This window comes from Mustela nivalis (genome assembly GCF_964662115.1).
Source record: "Mustela nivalis genome assembly, chromosome: 9".
NCBI lineage: Eukaryota > Metazoa > Chordata > Mammalia > Carnivora > Mustelidae > Mustela > Mustela nivalis.
This window is the reverse complement of record NC_139028.1, coordinates 29,169,807-29,189,082: the sequence shown is the minus strand read 5'-3', so window position 1 is coordinate 29,189,082 and position 19,276 is coordinate 29,169,807. Positions and strand designations below refer to the sequence as shown.

The 19,276-nt window shown below is 46.0% G+C and overlaps 1 protein-coding gene and 1 long non-coding RNA gene across 6 annotated transcripts in view; one reads left to right on the top strand and one right to left on the bottom strand.

Moving 5' to 3' along the window:
- KIRREL3 (kirre like nephrin family adhesion molecule 3) overlaps positions 1-19,276 on the top strand; it is a 546,897-nt gene that overhangs the window by 298,393 nt on the left and 229,228 nt on the right. The window lies entirely within an intron of this gene.
- Positions 6,898-16,613, bottom strand: LOC309841339. The gene is made up of 5 exons (XR_014299074.1): positions 16,164-16,613; positions 13,898-14,215; positions 10,199-10,897; positions 8,544-8,641; positions 6,898-7,670 (listed from the first exon to the last, which is right to left on the bottom strand). It is a non-coding gene; the product is annotated as an uncharacterized lncRNA (long non-coding RNA).

Here is a 19,276-nt window from a genome sequence, read left to right as displayed (position 1 = left end):
TCAAAGGTTGAACTGAACCAGAGATTCTTCTCTTGAACATTTGGCAGTAATTTAACAAGTGCTTATAGAGATAGCTCCTGCCTTTCTTTTCCTTGTAGTATAAAAGTATAACATGAAACTTACCATCTTGGCCATTTTTACATGCCCAGTTCAGTAGTGTTAAGTCCGTTCATGTTGCTATGAAACAGAGCTCCAGAACTTTGTCCTCAATTCTCATTTCTCCTAGCCCCAGCTTCAGCTAACCATCCCTCTACTTTCTGTTTCTATGATCTGGACGACTTTAGGTATTTCATGTAAGTGGAATCATGCAGTGTTTGTCTTTGGGTGATGGGCTTATGTCACTTAGCAGAATGTCCTCCAGGTTCATTCATGGTTCATTCATGGTGTAGCTTTTGTCAGAATTTCCTTCCTTCTTAAGGCTGAAAAGCATCGCATTGTACATATCTCTCACATTTGTTTATTCATTCATCCGAAGGTAGATGTTTGGGGTGTCTCCACCCCTTGGCTGTTGTGAATACTGCTGCTAGGAACATGCATGCGTCCCTACTTTCCAATGTCTTGGATACATACCCAGAAGTGAGATTGCTGAATCGTATGGTAGTTCTATTTTTAATTTTTTAAGGAAACTCCGTCCTGTTTTCCATAGCAGCTGCATCATTTTACATTCCCACTAGCACTGCACAAGACTTCCAATTTCTCCACATCCTTGCCAGCACTTGTATTTTCTGATTTTTTGATAGTAGCCCTCCTAATGAGTGTGAGATGATAGCTCATTATGGTTTCATTTGCATTTCTCTGATAATTAGTGACTTTGAACAGCTTTTCATATGCTGGTTGGCTGTTTGTATCTTGGAGAAGTATTCAAGTTTTTGGCCCATATTTTATTTGGACTCTTTGATTTTTGTTTTTGTTTTTGTTGTTGCATTTGTGTATTTTTAAGTACTTTGATAAATGTCCCTTCAATCACCAACAAACAAGAAAACAAGAGTATTGACCTCAGTCTGTATTGTATCCCCATCTTCCTCTGACCAGAGCAATGAAGTGCTGTCTTGAATCTTATTTGTTACTACCTTGTTTCCTTTTCTTTTTTTCAAATGAAGTTTTATTATAGCTACATATTTTCTTTAAAAAAATAATATTTTGGCTTGGATTGATTTTAACTTTATATAAAAAGTAGCATGCAATATTTATTATTTGGGGGCTTGCTTTTTTTCACTCAAATTCTATTACTAAGACTAACCCATATTGTTGCACGTGGCTATTGCTTATTCGTGCTGGCTGAGGTTTACTATTGTATAATACACCCGCACCACAGTACATTTATCCATTCTCCTGTCGGAGTACATGCGTATGGATTCTATGGTTTTGCTGTTCATGAATAGTGCTGTTAGGCACATTTTTGTCTGTATCTACCGGTGGACATGTGCGTGAGCTGCCCTTGTGTATTTTTCTAAGAGTGAGATTGCTGGGTTGTAAGGTATTTGACTGTTCAACTTCACAAGACGATACCAAACTGTTTCCCAGGTAGCTGTGCAATTTCACACTCCCACCAGCAATGTGCAAAAGGTTCTGTAGATCCACACTCTACCAACACTTGATATTGTCGAACTGCTTAATTTCTGACAGTCAAATGAGTGAGGACGGTATCTCATTTGCCCTCGATATGCATTTCCCTGATCATTAATGAGGCTGAACATCCCTTCATATGTTTATTGGCCATATGTGTTTCTTTAATCAAATTAAGAACTTCTGTTCATCAAGACACTGCGAAGAAAGTGAAAAAGAAGTTACAAAGCAAGGCGAGGTATTTGCCACACACATAGCTGACTAAGATCTAGTGTGAAGAATATAGACAAGAAGAGGACAACTCATTCTGAAGAAAATGGGCCAAGGAAATGACAGGCATTTTGCAGAAAATCCTCCTGGTTATTATTATTAACTCTAAAGATGTGTTTGAATCCATAACAGCAGCTAGTCAGAGAGTGGAGTTTTCTCACATCAAATGGAAACTTTCTTTAGTGTAGAAGCAACTTTCCAAGGCCTTGTCCTTAGCTAGTTCAGAGATGAGTCAGAAAAGCCTGCTATTGTCTCCCTTGCTGGCTAGAGAAGTCATCTGAGTCCAGAAAAGGTGTTCACAGGGACAAAAGCTCAAAGCTGAGATACTCTCCATATTGGTTGCTGGGGGACACTCGGGCCTTAGAAAACCCTAAAACCCAAGGTGTGAAATCACCATCCTTCCCAAAGAGAATTGCTCAACTCTTACCCATCCGGAACCTTCCAGAGTATTTCCAGAGAAAGTAGGGAATCTTCCCTTCACTATTAATGCACTGAGGAAGGGGAGGACCATTTCTCTTCCTCTAAAACTGCTCTCAGGGGACGTCTGGGTGGTTCAGTCGGTTAAGCATCTGCCTTCAGCTTAGGTCGTGATCCCAGGTTCCTGGGATCCAGTCCCTCAATAGGCTCCTTGCTCAGCGGGGAGCCTGCTTCTCCCTCTGCCTGCCACTCCCCCTGCTTGTGCTCTCTCTCTCTCTCTCTCTGATAAATAAATGAATAAAATCTTTAAAAAATTTTTTTAAAATAATAAAACCTCTCTCAGACTAATGACCCAAAATAATTAGCTATATAAAACCAATTTCTCTCCAACATTCCTTGGAGCCAAAGAAATAGTTAAATATCTAGGCTTTGAAGGACTTTCCTGCTGGGATGTGAGTTTCTGGTGTAAAGTAAAAAGAAGGACTACAAGAGGTCAGCAAATAAATGAATTAAAGGCAACGGACACTAGCTGTCAGTCATATTCAACCTGGGCTGCACGGCCGATAAAGCCCACAGAGGTCCATTCTGGAGTACAGCTGAGGCTTCCTTCCCAGGCTGCCCCCGTGCTCTGGGAGGGACATGGAGAAGGAAGGTCCAAGTTCTAGGAAAGCATGAGGCAGAGAGATAAATAGGGACTGAAATGAGAGTCGGCTCTCATGTTCCTGCTTCTGTTTCACTAGGCAGCCTCCAAACGTGTTGCTTGCCATTTGCGGTTAATAGCAAATGTCTTCCCATATTTATTCACTTACCTGTCAGGGGTACATATTCCCTGTGCAGCAGTGTGATATCTGAATAGCAGATTATGCCTTCGGTGCTAACCTGTCAGTCCGAGGATATCCTCTGTGGAGAGCCAGGCAGCTACGGGAAAGTGACAGGCAGACAGGTAGCTAGTTGCACTGACTTGAAGAAAACTAACTAAAAGCCAGACCCTTGCAGTGAAAACTACCAGAGGAACTGGCTAACAAGACGTCCTTTCCAATCTCCCAGCTGGGTTTGGATGGGATCATTAGATGTGTCTACACTGGGGAGTGCCAAGGTAAGACAGAGCTAGGTGATAAGATGGGCAGCTAGAAAGTCTGAAGGCCTCTCTTCAGAATGAAGGAAACATCCTGTTTGGAGCAGGGAGGAGCTGGAGTGACCGAGGTTGTGATCACCTTGGACGAGAGGGTGTTAGATGACAGGTTAGCGGCATAGGGTCCCTAAATTCCCAGGTGGCACATGTGAGTCGGGCTGACTCTCCTCGTCCTCTGGGTGACCTGTTCTCCCACACATCTAGATGAAGCAAATTCCTATCCCACCTTCTAATCTCAGAGGCCACCAGCAGAACATACTGGCTCGTTTGAAATCATCCTTCATAACTATTCCAGGATTCTTTCCAGTCGCTAAAACAGCAAATCCTAGGCTGTGGACATGCCCAGCAGGACCACGGGTCAGTTTATCACCTGGTGAAGATGGGGTGCTTCACGCCCAATACATCATTACAACTCATCCCCCCCAACACACACACACGTCACTTCTACATATCTTCTTTATAGCCAACCAAAAAATAAGACCAAAAATAGGAAAAAAAAATTTCTCCGGTCCAACCCTTTTTTCTTTCCCCTTTATTCCTTCTGCATCATCTTCCTACTCCTCGTTGGGCCTAGAGAGTTCTGGGTAGCTCGTGTTCGATGTTATTAAGCAAAAATTTCTTGTGACAGCCGCCATGTCACCTTGTAGTCTTTTGGCATTGACAGAGACAAGAACAGAGCTTATAAAATATACACATTTCCTTCCTTACAGGAAACTAGGACAACAACAGAGCCTTATAAAATACACACTGTCCTCCTTACTGAAATCTGCCACTGTGTACTAAAAGCAAGAAACAACAATTCCTTCCTGTATTGTTTAATTATGAGCTGACGCAGCCAAGATAAAGGCCCAACCAATCGAGGGCTCCAAAACACCAGTCATTCTCTGAGGAAAGCTGAGGTTTACTCTCTCCTTTTATTATATTTGTTATGATTTTAGTTTGTTCAGCGGTAAATGCAATATTGACATTTTAGAACCTCTCGAAAAAAATAAAGAAAGAAAGAAAGAAAAAGGCAACCGAAACATTTGCTAGCTTCAAATATTTGAGCAGTTTCCAACCGGAGGCCATGGGTTTTTCTGTTTTTAATTTTAGTTCCCTCGCTGCCCCCCCTCCCCAACATTTCCACAGAGGCATATCTTCCAGTCAACAATGTATTTGCAATCGATATCTTTTCTGTAAAGCATGCATGCAATCATGTTCTAAATGGAACAGGAAGGTTATTGAGTGCACTCATTGAGATCATCTGACTGTGGCCAGAGCTAAGCGAGGAGTTAGTCAGACCGTGGAAACCGGACAGTGGGGAGAAGGATGCTCTCTGAGTTAGTAATTGACGGTGCTGGCAATCATGCTGAACCCTCCAGCTCCATCCATCTTAAAGCCCAAATTATTTTAGGTTTCTTAATATTGACATACTGGCAGAGACAGGGGGTTGTTCTTAAAGAAGGAATGCGTCTCCTTCCCCTTAACAGTTTCATAAATAGAATTATTTATCTCTCCCATCTAACTAGTGCCCCCGATACCCTTTATAGGCATTGAACCCTTTCTTTCAGTTTTCTAGATAGTTTTTTTTCTTTTTGGATGGGTGGGAGGACTTCTTCTCTGCCACCAGTGGCATCTGTGACTCCAGGCTGGGTCTCTTGAAAGTCACCCCATCATTACACTGCTTCTCTCTCTGCCCACCATTATCCATGGACTTCTACCACTCTCTCTCTAGACCGTGAATGATCTGGAATAGAGAGGCCTTGTGGCATGGATCTAGGTATCTCCAACATCCAAAACAACGTCTGACATGGAAGAACAATGTAAATTTGTTGAATTAAGAAATGAAAAAATGCGTGAATGAATCAATTAATCAATTTACTGAACATGTCAGAGATGGTAGCTGGAGAATATTCTGGTAAACTGGAAAATCTGCTTGCAGCTAATAGAGAATTCTCTCTCACACATACCCCTGCCCATCACCACCACTATATTGTTACCTGAACGGGCAACTCCAAAGGGCTGGAGAAATTGCTAGGAGCCTTCGTCTGTGTTTTTGTCATTTTCCCGCATGAAAACTTCCAATGAGGTGAGACTGCCTTGTTTCTAAGGTTTAATGGTTCAAAAATTAAAATATTTTATAACTAACTTTGAACTAGGTGAATAGGGTGTTGTTATGTATAAGGGGCAGTGAGAATTCTTTCCTCTCTGGGCCAGACAGAAGGGGATTTTTAAATGAAATATGGCACCTGAATCAGGATGACTCTGTGAATTAGTTTTGGCAACAAAGCCAGGAGAGAAAATAATGACAAGCTTATTGCCTGGCACAAAGCAGGGCTCAGCAAATGTTCAAGGTAATGTGGTATAAATTAATCAGCTCCTTTTTGTGGCATGCTTCCTTCATGTACCCATTCATGGACTTGAGCCCTCTTTGGCATGTCCTGAAGTTAGGCACGTTCCTAACTACATCTGCAGCTTCGTCCCTTGCCTCTCGTGTCCTTGACTCCTATGGCCAGTCACACTCGTGACTTGCAACTCCAGGAATGCTATGCCCCTCTGGGTCTTAATGCTTTTGAATGCAAGATTTCCCTTTGTCAGTGTGACCATTCTCCTATTATCGTCTCCTCGATAGCTCAATAGCTCGTACTTACCTTTCAAAATTTAGCTTAGGGTCGCAAGCCAGGAAACTGTCCCTCACCCACGCTCCTCCTTCTTTAGTGACCCACCACCCCACCGTTGTCATAGCAGCCAGCTGTCTCCCACAAACACTCAGCACACAGGACTGATTCCCTTTGTATACCTTCCATTCTGTTGGTTCATAAGGTTCATGAGAGTAAGCTGATGTTTTCTGTCTCTGTAGCCCAGCACCAAGCACAATGCCTAGAATGGTCCGTAGGTGGTTACTAATGGACAAATACATGGATGGATTAATGAAAGAAGGCTAACCACTGAGAGAAGGCTGAAGATGACCTTGGAGAATCTTCACAATGCACAGAAATCTGCCTCTAGACATGAAACATGAGTCAGAAAGACATGAGCAGATAGATGGGATGGCGAGCGAGAAGCTCAAAGTGAGCGAGAAGGCAGAGACCCCTGCCAACAAGCAGGACCAGAGAGAAAGGAGAAGTTATGGAGTTAGGGGCTGCCTGAGGTGGGCTTTACTCAAACCACTGGGATACTGGCCACGGAGCCAGAACAAAGAATCTACCCCCCACCCCCTCCGTGGGGTCTAGAAAGTATGAGAATGAGATATCTCATGGAAGGGAGGTAGAGGTAGAGTGACACCAAGTGAGTGAGGTTTTCCCACGGGGACTGGATTCAGCACCGATGGAGTCCAAGCTGCTGTGTGGAGAGCCAGCATGAAGGAAGAGGTTCCAGGAGCCCCTCACTCAGGCGAGTTCGCCATCCCATCCTGACGGGTGCAGAGTGGCTCTGGAAACTGAATGTGTGAGCAAGGACTCTGAACAGCCAAGATGCTGCTAATAGTGGGGAAGCATTCACAGTCGTCATAAGCAAGAGATGAGATGGAAATGCCATGTCACAGCATTTTAATTTAGCCTTTGTGTTTTAGAATGTTTTTTTTTTTAATTTTTTATTTTTTATAAACGTATATTTTTATCCCCAGGATTACAGGTCTGTGAATCACCAGGTTTACCCACTTCACAGCACTCACCAAAGCACATACCCTCCCCAATGTCCATAACCCCATAGAATGTTTTAATTAAGGTTTATCTGTTACCATTATGACTGTAATCCTGAGAAAGACCAAGTCTGCTTAGGCATGGGGAAGAGAGGAGGAAAACATGTCATAATTAAAATAATTATTAATTTAATCTCATTAAGTAGAGATTACTAATTATTGTTGCTATTATTATGCATGGCGGGGGGCAGACCCCTTCGTGAACATGTCTCATCGGTTTGCGTGAAGGTAGAGTGTGGCGATGCCTGGGAGATCCTTTCTCTGACAAGGTGGCTTCCCCAACTCCTTCCCATGAAGTTTCTCCCTGCAGATATCCTTTGATAACTGCTGCACAAAATCCATACCATGTTGGGTTTGAGAGAGAGGTCCTGTGTTTGGGTATGTGCCCACCACCCTGGCCTTCACTCCCCTGTGCCTAGCTGGACGCTCCTTCCTCTGCTCTCAGGACCCTCTGTGGCCACCTTGCTGTCCTCACTGCACTGGACTTGCTTGCAGATCCTGTTCCCCCAGCAGGCTGGGAGCTCCTTGAAGAGATGTGCTGTGCCCTTTGTCTTTGCATCACCTCCAACATCTCTTACCATCCCAAAATCTGCAGGGAAGCTGGATCTAACATTGTTTCAAAATTGGAAGAAAGGAGAAAGGAGGAAAGGAAATGAGGCAGGGGAATGGATGGTAAGATAAAAGGCAAAGAAACCCGTCCTACTGAGTGAGGATCCTTAGTGACCTGGACCAGCAGCTTCTCCATCTTCCCAAGGGCCCATTCGCCCTGGACCCAGCACCCACACCACACACATACACACTCACACACACACACATAACCTCCTAGAGCTTTCCATTCCTCATAGGTGTAAATGACTAATGAGTATCAAAGCCAAGTGATTAGGTGGCCTTTACAAGCTTCAGTAACTACCAGCATAACTATAAGTCACTCTGGCATCCTAAATGCCTGCTTGGAAAATGTAAACAAAAGAGGAGACCGACCCAAAGGAATGAATTTCATTGTAAAATATGTATTTTGTATTTGACCTTCTTGCAAGTCAAGCGAGACTTGCGTGGATTCGAGGGTTCTAAACCCAATTCCAACGTGTGGGGTGGAGGGGATTCTGACACTGTCTACCTGGAGACAGCTTCAGATTCCACAGGTTAAGGCCTGGGTCCCGTGAGACTGCCCCCACTTCAAGACACCAATCACAAGTAGCAGGTCCCCAGGTGACCCCCCAAGCTCTGTCTGACTTGGCTACAAATCAGAGGTCCCCACGACCCCCTCCTTGGGTTCTGTTAATTTGCTTGAGTGGCTCAAAGAACTCAGGAAAATGCTTACTCGTGTTTGCCCATTTTTTAATGGCTGCGATAAAGGATACAGATGAAGGCTAGAGGAACAGGGAAAAGGGCAAGGTCTGGGAGGGTCCCAAACACAGGAGCTTCTTTGCCTGTGGAGTTGGGGTGCATCAGCTTCCTGGGATGGACATGTTCACCAACCTGGATGCTCTCCAAACCCCAAGCCATTGGGATTCTACTGGGGCTCCATCACGTACGCATGGCAAACCATCAACTCCAATCTTTCTCTCTTCTCTCTTCTTTAGAGAATGGGGGGCAAGGCTGAAAATTCCAGTCTTCCAGTGATTAGCTTCCATCCAGAAGCCCACCCAGAGTCACCTCATTAGAACAAAGGACACTCTTATCACTTATGAAGTTAGGAGGGTTTCAGGCGGGGGAGGGCGGTGGGAGCTGGTGTAACCAGTACGTCTTGCTTTCACTGCTTTATATAACAGTTCTTTGTTTAGATCTAATTTGTGAAAAGAGTTCTGCTGTGTAAAAAGCAAATCTAATCCCTTTCTGCCTTTTAGAGCAGAGGAAACAGGTCCTGAAGCTCGGGGATCCCCCCACCGGCCGGTGACAGAGGCGGGCACAGAGGGCACATCAGTGACTCCAGTCATGGCCCTTTCCTCCTCACCACACCCCTCTCTCTCCCCTCTGACCTGCACAGTGAATGTCCTGTTCCCGGGCTCTGAGCAGCCCTGCCTGACGTGGGTGGCCCACGGACCAGGCATGAGGTTCAGCTCAGCCTCGAGCTGTCAGTGAGTAAGTTGTTCCCCCATTGATCGCCTTCAGAAATTCCCAGAGCCAGACCCCCGCCTCTAGTTCCCAGGACCCTGGAAGGACCCTGGAGGCCACAGCCCCCCACAACGCCTGCAAGGGGCCAGGCAGGAATTACCTCTCGCCCCCGACAGACTGATGACAGACCCGCTTCTCTGGGGCCCGGCCTGTGTTTCAAGAATACATCTTGTTTCTACTCTGTAAGCAAGTTTACCTCCTGAGAGAAAGGAGGCTGCCCGTCGCGCTGAATGGGGCCTAATTGGCTACTTTCCTGCTCGCAGACAAAATGGAAAAGGGGCTGATATCAGCATACTTATTTTCGGCTCCCGTGCTTTTAGCTCCCCATTCCTGAGGTCTCTGGGGTCCCTGTGCTCCGCAGCTGACACCCTAGCTAATCACTAACGTTTGAACACTGACTGTGTATCAGGCAAGGGGCTAAGAGAATCAGACGTCGTCTTCCCAGCCCCTCTGTACGAGAGGTACCCTTGTGCTTCCCATTCTGCAGAGCAGACGCGGAGGCTTGAGAGGTCCAGTGACCTCCAAAGTCAGAGATGCCCTAAGTCAAAGGCACTGGACACTCCAAACCCACAGCTCCTAGTGAGGCCCAGGAGACCCTCCTGGTGTCAGGTGTTCTGTTGCACTTTCTCACAAAACTTCATCCAGGTCAAACATTCCCATGCTGCCATTTCTTCCTCCCAGATCCAGTTTATGCCCTTGAAAGTAGCTCTGAGAACTCTTGTCACCACCATCTGTCCCCGTTTGGGGAGGCCAGAAAATTTGCCTCACAGTACCCCTACCATACAGCCGGAAGGGCTTGATGTGGATTCTTAGCTCCAAAAATATCTCCTAGAAAGGTATCTGAAATTCTATCAGTAGTTCTTTTTTTCTTCATAGTCTTAAACATTAATCCCTCCTGCAGTATTTTCTTAAAATACCAATATCCCTAAAGGGTAACATAGTGACTTCACAGCAATCGTAGGCTGAATTAATAGACCAGATTTCCTGTCCCCTCTGAAAAGGCTGACCAAGGAGCTCACCACTCCGAGATCTTTGTTCATCTCTGGAAAAGGGACCTTATGCTCTCTCATTTCATTCTCGGGGCAGCCCTGGGAGACAATATTATGATCACAGTTTACAGATGAGGACAGTGTCATTCAGAGAGGATACAGTTCCTCTCATTGTCACTCCTTCCAGGCTGGAAAGAAGAGAAAGTGACCATGGGCCTGGGGAGGAGGGAACACCTTCCAGAAAGGCTTCAGGAATGGCATACATGACTTTCGTGAGCCCTGAGGACCCACCGGCCTGGGCACGGAAGTGGACACACACTCCACGCTAGTTTTAGGACATCTACTCTTCTTTGCACACAGGTCCTATAGATGACTTTTTCAGTGGTTAGGGGCGGGAGGACTAGTTGATGGCTTTGCATCAAGTAATAGATAACACAGAGCTTTAAATCCAGAAATGACTATGAAGATTTAGTCCAATCGACATCTGATCTCCTGATTCCCAAACTAATATTTTCTTTCTTCCTGCTAGGTTGTGGAACGTTTGAAATCTCATGTGTAAGAAAAAAAAAAAAAAACCCTTCTGAAAAATCTTTCTGTTACATGATTTTATTTTTTTTTTTAAGGTATATTTGATTTGCTTGCCATGTACTTCTTGTCTCTCAGGACCCAGGATTCTGAAAGGCAGATTCCTCAGGAATACTGATCCAATATTATTAGCTTTGCAGTGCCCTGAAACAGAAGGGAACGTGAGGGGGATTAACACGAAAAGAAACTCAATAAGGAAATGCTGACTGAACACCTACTGTGTGTGAGGCATCCTGGGAACTCCAGTGACAATAATCTGCAAAGCTCAACCTTTGAGGTCCAGGTCATATGGCCGATCTGGGGTGTGTGTGTGTCTGTGTGTGTGTGTGTGCACGCACACGTGCACATACGTTTCCATGGGTACACACGTGAGCAAGTTCTTGCCCCTGCTCAGTTCTCCATTTTCCCATGGTGAACCGAAATGAATAAATCCCCATAAACTGCCTACCTCACGAGCAACCTTAGAAATAAGTTCTATTACAAATATTTCATCAGCCCACCTACCTCAAAGCCCTCCGCTCCCCTGAAGACTGTAGAATAACGTGAATGAAACTCAGAATGAGTTCCTTCTACTGGCATCAGAGTAACTGTGTAACTGGGGGAGGGGGGCCAGGTAGCTAAGCTCTCAGGCAAAAGCTACTCTTGGAGCTGTTAGGGAACGTCTACAAATTCTGGATGCAAAAATCCACGGCTTTGGGGCCTGGACCCTAGATAGCCAGTCTAGAGAAGGAGGGGACAAGGGGTACCTTTGTCAAGCTCCTGACACGATTCCTCTCATTTTTACCACCTAGGAGAGAGCTCCAAGTCCCTTTTAGTCATTGCTGCAGGAAAACGTTTTGACATGAACTCTCATACATCATGACAGAGGTTAGTTACCAAAATGCACACATTTGCCTTAGCCAGTTTCATTTACTACCCTTTAAATTATTTCTCAGCCTTGCAAATCTTGCTGTGACAGACAGAGTGAGGGGGGGAAACCACTAAGTGTTCATTTTTCATATAATATATTCCAATCCTGTTAGGTCGTCCTGCTGAAGGTAATATTTCTGGCATTCATTTAATGAAATTGACATTGATGAATGGTTAATTATACAAATTACATTCTTATTAAATCCCCTAGAATCAGTGCCTTAAAATTTCCTAGCTATGGGCTTCTTATGGTTGATATCCTTTTTTTTTTTTTGCTCTGAGTATGTCCTCTGTTGGCTGCTATAAGATTCATTCTGCATATTTTTCCCTCCTCTAAGAAACTTTGAAAAGCATTAAAAATCCCCTAGTTAAGGCAATTACTGTAGATAAGTTAATCTGCATGGGATGTTTAAACCCCAGTTCTTGCATATGTTTATTGGAATTGTTTCCATTCTCTAGACAGTTCCTGCCCTAGGGGTGGGAAGAGGGAGGGAAAAACTTTACCTCCTGCTCAATAATGGTCTGATGGCTGCGAGGGGGAGACGCTCTGCTGTGTGGCCAACTCCCTCCTTTGGCTGCTGGCTCTCTCTATGGATCTGATAGAAGAGTTGATGTTGGTAGGCTATCGGGAGAGGATCCCCTACTTGGTCCCTAGCAGGCTAAGTATCACCAGACAACACCTGTTACCCAGGGAGCAGCCCTGTTTTGCCTTTTCGTTGGGGAATGGAAGGATGAATCCTCTTCATTAAGCGAATTTTTTTTCTGTCACCCAGAGTGGACACAGAGGCGGCAGATTCTCACTGAGCATCTGCTAAGCAGCCGGCAAGGAGTAGGCACCTCAGGAAACTGGGAATTACCTCAGGTAATTCACGTGTTTTGGGGGGGGAAATTCTTGTCGAAGAACAGCTGCAAACTTGGGATTGTTTCCTCCCAAGTACGAGAGGCAATGGGAGAACCAGACCCAGTTTGCAAAACCATCTCGGTCTTCCTCGGTGTTCCTGCCATGGCGGGAGTGGCTTCCTGCTCTGGACCCACAAACTGCAAGGGGGGCCTCTGATGGGCTCCACGGGGTCTCGAGTGTTCCTCTGGACATTTTCCTCCTCACACCTCTGTCACTCTCAGACCGTCATTGGCTGGGGCAGGTTAAGGCTAAGTTGACTAATTTCAACCTGTAAACAAATGTGGTACATTTGGACTCTCTGTGGTAGGCTGCGACAGATCCAGTCACCAGTGAGACTGAAGTGCACCCCATTTCAGAGGGTCAGGAGGACAGACCTCGTGACAGATGCTTAGAGTCAGCCAAACTCTAAGCTACACTCATCCCCACACACCAGGGCTCCAGGGAATGATTTATGAGGTGATACAGTACAGTTGACCATTGAACAACGATGCAGGGGTGGGGGCCCATTAGGGACGCCAAACCCCCATGTGGTTGGAAATCTGTGTATATCTTTTGATGTCCCCAAAACATCGCTACTCATAGCCTACTTCAATCAGGAGTCTTCTTGAGAACACAGTTAATTAACACATATCTTGTACTATATATGGACTCTACACTGTGTTACAGTAATTGAGAGAAAGGAAAATGTTTGTAAGAAAAATCGTAAGGGAGAGAAAATGCATTTATACTGCTAGACTGTCAACAATCCACGTATAAGTGGACCCGCGCGCTTCACACCCACGACGTTCAAGGGTCAACTGTCTAATGGTTAAGAGTACTAACTCTTGGGTTCAAATCCATACAAAATGGAGGCGATAATAGCTCCTGCTTTACAGGGCTGTTGTAAAGCTTCAAAATGAACATAAAGCACTTATCAAAGGCATCCACGTAGGGCTCAATAAGTGAGAGTCATTTATATTATTTAGGAATTTTTTCAACTACAAAGAACACAATGCCCTTCTGACTATGGTTTAAACCATAGGGACATATATTGTTTGCTTAACAAAAAGTCCAGAGGTAGATGGTCTCACAGTTGGTCTACCAGCTGATAAATATAATCCAGAGCCCAGGTTCCCTCTGTTTCCCTATTATACCATCCATAGCCTGTCACTTCTTATTTTTTTTAAGACATTCTATTTTTTAAATAAACCTTACTTTTTAGGACAGTTTTAGACTCGCAGAAAAATTAAGTGGAAGGTCCAGAGATTTCTCATATCCTCTCCCCCAACCCCCAGACATGCGCTGCCTCTCCTGTTAGCAACACCCACATGCCACCTTTCCATCCTCATACTTACAAGATGGCTGCCCAAGTTCCAAGCATCACATCCACATTCAGTGCAGGAAGAAGGAAGAAGTAGAAGCTCCAGCAAATTCTCACAACAAGCCTTTCCATTTTTTAAGAAAGCAAACTGTTCCCTAGAAGTCCCTTAGCAGATTTCTTCTTCTATCTCATGGGTCAGAACTTATAGGGAACAGGAAGCTGGAAGTGGCTTCTGAGTAGCTCTACCATTAGGATCACCTCATTCTGCATCACAGCTTGTCGTAGTAAGCGATTCAAGGGCGCACAGCCACCTCCACTGATAGGCCCTCTCCGTGCAGGTTTTGCCACTCTCCTGACAGAAGCACAGGAATGGGTAAGACCCGGGGAAGGGCATCAGGGTCCTTTTCTGCTCAAGTTCATTTACTTCCTTAGAAGCAGCTCTCACTGGAGCTGTAGGGGATCTGACTCTACCATGCCGACCCAGGACGATACGCCCTTCTCCACTTACTCTCTCGACCTCCGAATCCGTGCCCGTCCGTGCTGGAGTCAGTCTGTGCCATCCCATATTACTAGTTTTTTAATTGTACATCACGGCGGGGGTTGGCGGGGGGGAGATGGGAGATATTAATCAGGTGCTGTAAGCTCAGAGAGTGATTGTAATAAATAGACTATTAAGTTAACCAAGTTTTCGGCTTCACTAGTGAAAGCTGCCATCTATCTTGTGTGGTTTTTTGCATGCTTCATTACCACATATAACCATACTGAAAAAAATATGCCTTATCCTTTATAATGAGATGATAAGTTCCCTGCGGTGGGTGTAGCAGAGCTCGGATTCCAAAGCTCCACCAAGCTGGAGCCTGCAGACGGGGTGTCTAGCTGTGTCCCAGGGCCTGGCAGCCGAGGCGGAGGCCAGGGCCAGGGCTTGGGGTGACCACAGCCTGAGCCATCTGGTCTGGAACATTCCCAAAGCACCGGGGTTCCTGCGGGCTCAGATTCCTGCCACACTCGTCCCCATCAGGGAGAAGCAGTTAAAGGAGGGAAGTTCACTCCAGCCCATGGGGAAACATCCTGTTGTTGCTGAAATTATCCTCGTGCTGCTCTGGTCCAGCAGCTTCCATGGGACTCTGTGGAGGAGAGCCCACGCACGCAGGCTGCTGTGGGTTGCCTGTGTTCTCTCTCCCACGCCGTCCCTGCTGCAGCACTTAGCAACGCCGTGAATGTTTGCAGGCAGACAGAGCCCGATGCCCATCTGGCGTGACTGCTCCCGGTCTCAGGGCCTTTGGCAAGGCAGTTAATCCCTTTAACCTCAGCTCTCTCCTCGGTAAAATAAGGTTGATAAGGCTGCCTTCCCAGAGAGGTGGAAAGAACTAGATGAGATCACAGAAAAGCACCCAGCACTGTTGCTTAATGCCTGTATCCTCCCCCCAGAGTGAAGACTGAAGTTCTCAGATGGGATGATGAAATCCTTAAAAATGACAGTAAATTACATATTGTGTGGTTCCGTTCCTATGAAATGTTCAGAACAGGGAAGTCTACAGAAACAGAAAGTAGATGAGTGGCTGCCCCATGGCTGAGGAGACAGGGGTGGAAGCTAAGTCTAAAAGGAGAGGAAAGGGGCTCCTGGGTGGTTCTGTCGGTTAAGCATGTGACTCTTGCTCTCAGCTCAGGTCGTGATCTCAGGGTCCTGGGATTGGGCCCCATGTCGGGCTCTGTGCTCAGCGCAGTGTCGGCTTGAGATCCTCCCTCTCCCTCTGCCCCCCCACCACTCATGCTCTCTCTCAAATAAATAAAATATTTTTAATTAATCAATCAATTAATTAAAAGGATAGGAAGGTAATAGCTAAAGGGAGAAGGATATCTTTTGGGGGATGATGAAAATGGTCTAAAATTGACTGTGGTGATGGTCCCACAAACCTGCAAACACACTAACCCCCCCAATGGAAGATTTCAAATGGGTGAATCGTACGGTATGAGAACTATATCTCAATGCAACTATTAAAAAAACAAAACCATAGGCACTCATCAAAATAAAATGTTTATAGGAGCAAAAATGGCGCCCCGTAGTGGCATGGGTGGCAATGGGTTGCATGTGACCTTGAGTGATCTCCCTGACCTAAACAGGCCAGCACAGGCACCTCAAGTCCACATGCTCAGTGTCTAAGGCCAGTGCAGGGCATCTTGGAGGTGAGAATGCAAAGCCCCCTCAGAGACTCAGGAGCATATCTTTAGAGGAACACCCAGCACCTCCTCCAACCCCCAAGAACAAAGAACAACAACAAAGAACAATCCCCACAAAATACCGTGTCTGCAGCCGCTGGTTTGAGAAACGGTGGTCTAAGGTCATTCTTCAGAGCCAGCCTGGCAGCCCCGGGGGTTGTGAGAAGCCCCCCATGGGAGGGCGTTTCCATGACTGAGACAAGGATGGATGTGACAGAATTCCTTCCGGGATATTAACAGGGCTTCTCGGTCTCCTCCCTTCTAGAGATCTCCTACCTGTGCCTGACCCTTCAAAGCTGAGCTCCCTACAGTCCTGTGCTTCCTTCCGAGGTGGCTGCCCCCTTGCCATGACGCCCACTCCCACCCTGACACTGATAACACCCCATTTGTATCTCCGGGAGGTCTCTCTCCAGAGCTCTGGATCCAAATGGCCAAAGGCCATTCTACCCGGATGTCCCCGAACCATCCCACACCCAGTATGCCCCAGATCAAACCCATCATGCTCTCCCTCCCTCAGACTTCCTGATCCTACTGGGTTCCTCCTTCCGGGCGTTCGCCTCATGGTGCGTTCAAGTTCTCAAACCGGAAGCGCAGAATGATCGCCAGCGCCTCCCTCATAGGTGTGTCCTCTTCCGCCGGCTACATCTCTTCCTCTTCTCTGCTTGGATGACTGCTGTGGCCTCCAGGCTGCAAATCTCTCTCACTAATCCATTACCATACAGCTGCTGAAGTGATCATTTCCCCACTTCAAACGGCTTCCCGTTGCCTACAGAATAAAGTTCAAACTCCTATGCATGGCTTACTAAACCTTTCATGAACTGACCCCGTGCGCTCATCCCTTTTTACTCCCTGCCTCCGCCATGACCAGCTCCCAGTCAGCCAGCAAGCAGGCTCTTTGTTCCTGGGAGTGACAAAGACAGACAGTAGGCATGGGGATGCCCCCCACCACATGCTGGTGATTGACCCCTTTGTCCCCACCACCCCCAACTGGAGGAAAACTGTCTAATACTGCTGCCTGTGGTCTTCAATCCTATGAAAGCAAACTTCTCTCTCTATAACCTGCTCCATCCTTCACCCCCCGTGTGAAAGCGGATGTAAACCAATGCTAAATGTTTTCCATTGTAGCCTCAGTCCAAAATTGTGGGCTTTTAAAAATATAGAATTGAGCCTTAATTAGTAATATTCCGAGTTTATAATCACAGAGCAAAGCAAAGAAGGCCCAGCCCATTAGGTCAAACATGCTGAGCGCTGTGGAAGGCAGAAATCCATTTCTAAAGACATGAACAGTAGCTGGAAACATAAAAGGTCAGATCATTGGCTCAGTTGGACTTGATTATATGAGATTAGTGTGTAGATAAAGGCCCCAAAACTGGGATGGTGTGTTTAAGAGATAAATGAAATCAGCAGGAGAGGGGTAGTGCTGGTGTCATTTCCCTCCAAGGATCTAAGGGGCCAGCAAGAATGAGCAGACCACAAGCTCAGAGGTGAGAGCCTTCCATAGACACTGAACTTGGAAGTGACCCAGTAGAGCCTCTTGACCTGAGGTAGACCCCCTCATCTGTTTTCTGGTGAACATACCCTGCACCCCTTCATCTTGTCTCCTACTTTTTTGCAGGCGGAAATTAAACTCACTCTGCCATCTCCTCGAGCTACCCAATGGTATCAACACAAATAACATGATTTCATGGCTGCCCAGGCTGCGGCACTAGAGGAAAGGTTCAGAGAAGGCCAATCAGCTTCATAGAATCCATCAACAGCGACAGTCTCTCAAGCAGAAGTTAAAATTCTTAGCCCCCAAGCAAAGCCCCTGCCCTCCTTCCCCACTAGCCTGTTGGAATCCCCTCACTCCAAAATTTGAAAGAGACATGAAAAGAATATTTTCCTTTTGTGAGACCTCAAGCAGTACAAGGCCTTGCATAATGTCAGTATCAGTTTCTTGGATGGGATGAGGAAAGATGATGGGTACTGAGCCACAACGTCTGGATTCTAGCAGAAAAGGGATAGACTGTTGGAAGCGCTACCTCTCTAAATACACCAAGCACCAGCCCTCCTCTTACTGTTGACAACCTGAACTTGTTCAAGCCTGTCCTTGGTGCCACTGCTTTGTCCAGACACCTCAGTATGGAATCAGGACTTTCCAGAACAGGGCCAGGCACATAGCAGGTGCTCAGCGAGGACTTGTAAAGGCTGTGAAGTCCTGGGCAGAGATCCCTTAGTATGCCTGTGAAATCCCTTCTCCCTTCGATGCAAACGGGGGATATATGTCACATGAAGATAGAAGATCTAGTCTTTGTAGTTCTTTCTAAGCTACAGAATTCCCAAAATATTGCTCAGAAAATAACTGCATCCCTCCTTTTTTTCCTAAAACATTCCACCAGAGCCAGACTGTTTCCAGTGCAGGTTCAAGCATTGAAGCATTGTACCTTTAAAGTCCTGCCATCCAAGCCTCTCCTTTAACATGTGAGGACAGGGAGACCCCAAAAAAGTGAAGGGGCTCACCCAAGAACACACAGTTCATGGCAGAGTCATGACCAAAGTAGCTTCATTCTCAGAGAAGCGTTCGAATAGATGACCCCTACTGGTCTATACAAAGCTCTGTTAACCCTCAACACTTCTACTTGTTGATTCAGGAAAAAACATTAAATATGGAGGAAGGACCATCTGTCCTGGTGTTTAGAGCTTCTTGAAATGCATCTATGAGGGGCACCTGGGTGGCTCAGTCGGTTAAGTGTCTGCCTTCAGCTTCAGTCATGATCCCCGAGTTCTGGGATCGAGTCTTACCTCCAGCTCCCTGCTCATCTGGGAGGCTGCTTCTTCCCTCCCCCTCGGACCCTCCACTCCCCTCTGCCTCCACTCTCATGCGCACACACACTTTCTCTCTCTCAAATAAACAAATAAAACCTTTAGTAAATAAATAAATAAATAGATAGATAGATAGATAGATAGATAAATAAATAAATGCTTCTATGAGCAGAGAAAGGTTTGATAAATTTCCCAGCGGAGAAAAAACCTACAGACTCCAACTTAGAATTGTTCCTGAATTAGGAGAATATTCCAAAAACTCCTCACCGTTCTGCTCCAGGAATCTCACATAAGGCACATGTGTGATGAGTGAGGCCCTGGGCTCCCATTCGTTCCTCCTTCTCCTGTCCCTGTGCCAGCCCCGATTGTGGCAACGAGTGAAAACACAGATGAA